We start from the raw sequence: 5,524 nt of genomic DNA, 5'->3' as shown, positions 1-5,524 counted from the left end.
TAGCTTTAAAGGAGCTGAGGATTAAGAATTTGGGACAGTTTTGAAGTAGGAGAGAAAATGAAAGAGAACACTGACTCCCGTCTGGATCCCCAGGCACATAGAATTTAAGAAAAGAAATAATCTCTTCTCTAAAGAACCTCATAGAAAATAGTGATATTAAGGGAATGTTTAAAGAAATTCAGGGCTGTTAGTGATTATAGATCATGAATTCAAAAGATCTCATGGAAATGTTTGAGAGGGGAAAAGAATCTGTGGATAACTGGGTCAGAGACATCAATGAATAAATAATCTTGAGTGTAGTGTTGTGGTGATGACAGTTTTGAAGAACAGATAACTCTCAAGGATTTAGATACTGAAGGACCTGGATATTTTGACAGTGGATGAGGGTCTAGGGATCTGTGGGATGACAGGAGGCAAAATTATCTTTCTAGCATTCCCAGTATGTAGGTTTCTAGAACTGAAAAAAAACAACAAACTCCTCATCATTTTAGAAAACTCATCTGGTTCTGTACATTCAATTATATGTGTAATTGCTCCCTACTCTGAAACTAAGGATGCCTCTTGAGGCATCTTATAGCTCTTTCTGCATATTTTTGAAGAAGAGTTTCTATTAATTGAGTTTTTTCCCCAAATGTTCTAGTTGATGCACCTAACCTTCTTATGTACCAGAAAGAATAATTTAAGCAGCTGAAATCCTATATATCATCAACCTGGGCTCTGCTAGAACTTTCACTATGCTGAACACAGACATTCATTTAAAAGTGAGTCAAACAGCTGAATTCAGTAAGACAGCTGCATCTATTAAACACTTGCAGTTGCATTTCAATAAGTATCAATTTCTAATACATAGTGTTTCAACAAATTCAAGACAGTTTATAATGTTTTCTCTGCGAAAACATTAATTTCAAAATATTATAAACCTGTAGAAAACCATAGAAAACATACAAGAGACATGTGTATAGGTTCTTCCCTAGATTTCACAATGATTAATATTTGGCCTTATTTGCTTCAAATTTCTTTCTTTCTTTCTTTCTTTATTTATTTCTTTCTTTCTTTCTTTCATCCTTTTGAGAGAGAGAGAGAGAAGGGGGGAGAGAGAGAGAGAGAGAAAGAGAGAGAGAGAGAGAGAGAGAGAGAATCTTAAGCAGGCATGAGGTCTATCATGAGGCTCAATCCCATGATCCTGAGATCATGACCCAAGCTGAAATCAAGAGTCGGACACTCAACCAACTGAGTCACCCAGGCACCTCTTAAATTTCTCTTTTTAATAAGATATTATATGGCCCCATTATTTTTCCTCCAGCTTCATCGAGATATAATTGATATAAAACATTATGTAAGTTTAAGATGTGATGGTTTGACATGTGTATATATTGTGACATGTTAACCAAAATAAGGTTAGTTAACATACCTTTCACCTCACATAAGTACATTTTGTTGTTACAATAAGAACATTAAAACTCCCACAGCAACTTTCAAGTATGCAGTATAGTATTTTTAATTACAGTCACCATGCTGTACTTTAGATCTCTGCAACTTACTCATCTTATAACTGAATGTTTGTACCCTTTGGCCAATATCTTTTCATTGCCCTAATCCTCAACCTCTTGCAGCCACCATTCTACCCTCTATGTCTGTAAGTTTAATGTTTTTAGATTCCATATATAAATGTGATCGTACAGTATTTGTCTTTCTATGACTTATTTCACTTAGCATATTCCACTCAGGGTCTATTCATTGTCACAAATGTCAGGATTTCCTTTTTTGTTTTGTTTTTTTTTTAGGCTGAATAATATCCCATTGTATTTGTATATTACATTTTCTTTATCCATTTGTCCACTGATCATCATTTATGTTGTTTCTATATCTTGACTAATGTGAATAATGCTGCAATGAACATACAAGTACAGATATTTCTTTGAGATAATGGTTTCATTTCCTTTAGCTATATACCTAGAAGGTGGGATTGCTGGACCATATGGTTGTTCTATTTTTATTTTTTTTCAAGAACCTCCATATTGTTTTCTAGGGTGAGTGCATCAATTTATATTTCCACCAACAACTCACAGTGTTCTCCCTTTTTTCCACACCCTCACTGACATTTGTTACTTCTTGTCTTTTTGATAATAGCCATTTTAACAGGAATGGGGTGATATTTCATTGTGGCTTTGATTTGAATTTTCTTGATGATTAGTGATATTGAGCACATTTTCAAGGGCCCATTGGCCTTTTATATGTCTTCTCTAGGGAAATGTCTTTTCCAGTCCTTTGCCCATTTTTAATTTGAATTGTTGGTGGGTTTTCTATTAACTAGTATAATTTCCTTATATATTTTGGATGTTAACCCCTTATCAGGTGCATGGTTTTGCAAATATTTTCTTCCATTCTGTAGGTTCCCTTTTCATTTTGTTGATTGTTTTTATAGCTGTGCAGAAACCATCTGATCCTGGGCTTCTTTTTGTGAGGTTTTTAATTAGTTGTTCAATTTCCCCTTATTCATTATTGGTCTGTTCAGGTTTTCTATTCTTCATGATTCAGTCATGATAGAATATGCTGTTTCTAGAAATTTAGCAATTTCCTTTAGGTTGTCCAATTTTTGGTATATAGCTGTTCATAGTCTCCTATAAACTTTTTGTGATTCTGTGGTTATCAGTTATAATGTCTTTCTGTTTCATTTGTGTTACTTATTTGAATCCTTTTTCTTTCTTGGTTAGGAGCAAAATGTTTGTCAATTCCGTTTATCTTTTCCAAAACAACTCTTAATTTTATCTTTTCTATTGTTTCTCTCATCTCTATTTCATTTATGTCCACGTTGATCTTTGTTATCTTCCTCCTTCTGCTAACTTTGGACTTAGTTTATATTTGTTCTTCTAGTTCCTTGAGGGATAAAGTTATGTTGCCTAGAATTTTTTTAATGTAGGCATTTATTGTTATAAACTTCCCTCTCAACTCTGTCTTGCTTCTTTCCATGAATTTTGGTGTTTACAGTTTTGTTTCAAGATATTTTTTGATTTACCTTTTGATTACATCTTTGACCAATTGATTGTTCAGGAGAGTGTTGTTTAGTTTTCACATATTTGTGAATTTTCCAGTTTTTCTTCTGTTATTGACTTCTAGTTTTATACCATTGTAATTACAAAAAAATATTTGGTATGATTTCTGTCTTTTTATATTTATTAAGACTTATGTTGTGACCTAAAATCTGATCTATCTTGGAGAATGTTCTATGGGCACTTGAGAAATATATGTATTCTGTTGCTATTGGTTATAATGTTCTGTATATATCTGTTAGATCCGTTTAGTCTAAAGTATAGTTCAAGTCTAGTGTTTCCTTATTGATTTTCTGTCTGAATGATCTATCCATTGTTGAAAGTGGAGTATTAAAGTCCTCTGCTATTATTGTATTGTTGTCCATTACTCTCTCTTCAGATCTTTTGGCATTTCTTAATATACTTTGCCACAAGGTTGGGTACATGTATATTTACAACAGTTATATTCTCTTAATTATCTACCCCCTTTAATAATATGTGATGTTCTTTGTCTCTTTAACATTTAAAAAAATTTTTTTAGTGTTTATTTATTTTTGGGAGAGAGAGACAGACAGAGCACAAGCAGGGGAGGGGCAGAGAGAGAGAGGGAGACACAGAATTCGAAGTAGGCTTCAGGCTCTGAGCTGTCAGTCAGCACAGAGCCCAACATGGGGCTGGAACACATGAACCATGAGATCATGACCTAAACTGAAGTCAGATGCTTAACTGACTGAGCCACCTAGGCGCTCCTCTTTAACATTTGTTTTTAATTAAAGTCTATTTTGTCTGATGTAAGTATAACCGCTCCTGCCCTCTTTTGGTTTCCATTTGTATGGAATACATTTTATACTCCTACACTTTGATCCTATGTGTGTACTTGAAGGCAGAGCAAATATCATGCAGGTATAATATAGTTGGGCCCTGTTTTTTAACCTTTCAGTCACTCTACACCTTTTGATAAGAAAACTTAATCAATTTACATTTAGGGTAATTATTGATAGGTAAGAACTTACTGTTGCCATCTTGTTACTGTTTTCTAGCTATTTTGTAGTTCCTTTATTCCTTTATTCTTCTCTTGCTGTCTTCCTTTCCAAAATGATTATTTTCCATAGTAGAACACTTTGATTCCTTTCTCTTTATCTTATATGTATTTACTATAAGTTTTTCCTTGTGGTTACCCTGAGGCTTACTTGAAACACCTACTGATATAACAGTTTATTTTAAGCTAATAACAACTTTCATTGTATATAAAAACTCTACCCTTTTACTCCTTCTCACACATTTTACATTTTTGATGTCACATTTACATGTGAAAAATTTTACATATATATTTTTTTTATATTTTGTATCCAGTAATTCTGAACTCTTGCTAAACTGTTGCCTTTGTGGGGAATGGAGGGTGGGATCTTCTACTTCGTCATCTGGATGACATAAATATTCCCTATCCTTTTGTTTTGTTTTTAAGACTTTTCCACTATTTGTAGGAATTTTGCTAACAGTTTATTTCTAAAACATATAGTTCTAAACACTAAGTTATGCATTTAAATAATTTACATTTATGATACTATGCTTAAATGAAAGTCAATTTCATTATTTTCACTTCATATTATATTTGAGACTTATTCATGTTTGGGTATATTGATGTGCTTCATACATATGAATAAATTGGAATTTGGCATTGTATTTCCATAATTAGGGACAATCAGTCCGCTTCCTTTTCTTTTTTTTTTTAACTTTTTCAGATAGTTATATTCCTAACTTTTCCCCTGTTCTCTTTAAGACTCAAATGAGCCATAAAAAAAAGATTGAAATCTTGCCATTTCCAACAACATAGGTGGACCTTGAGGGCATTATGCTAAGTGAAATAAATCAGACAGAGAAAACAAATACTGTATGATCTCTCTTACATGTGGAGTTTATTTTTATTTTTTTTCAATATATGAAGTTTATTGTCAAATTGGTTTCCATACAACACCCAGTGCTCATCCCAAAAGGTGCCCTCCTCAATACCCATCACACACCCTCCCCTCCCTCCCACCCCCCCATCAACCCTCAGTTTGTTCTCAGTTTTTAACAGTCTCTTATGCTTTGGCTCTCTCCCACTCTAACCTCTTTTTTTTTTTTTCCTTCCCCTCCCCCATGGGTTTCTGTTAAGTTTCTCAAGACCCACATAAGAGTGAAACTATATGGTATCTGTCTTTCTCTGTATGGCTTATTTCACTTAGCATCACACTCTCCAGTTCCATCCACGTTGCTACAAAAGGCCATATTTCATTCTTTCTCATTGCCACGTAGTATTCCATTGTGTACATAAACCACAATTTCTTTATCCATTCATCAGTTGATGGACATTTAGGCTCTTTCCATAATTTGGCTATTGTTGAGAGTGCCGCTATAAACATTGGGGTACAGGTGCCCCTATGCATCAGTACTCCTGCATCCCTTGGGTAAATTCCTAGCAGTGCTATTGCTGGGTCATAGGGTAGGTCTATTTT

The sequence above is a fragment of the Panthera uncia genome, chromosome C2 (assembly GCF_023721935.1).
Source record: "Panthera uncia isolate 11264 chromosome C2, Puncia_PCG_1.0, whole genome shotgun sequence".
Lineage (NCBI taxonomy): Eukaryota > Metazoa > Chordata > Mammalia > Carnivora > Felidae > Panthera > Panthera uncia.
This window is presented reverse-complemented; position numbering follows the sequence as displayed.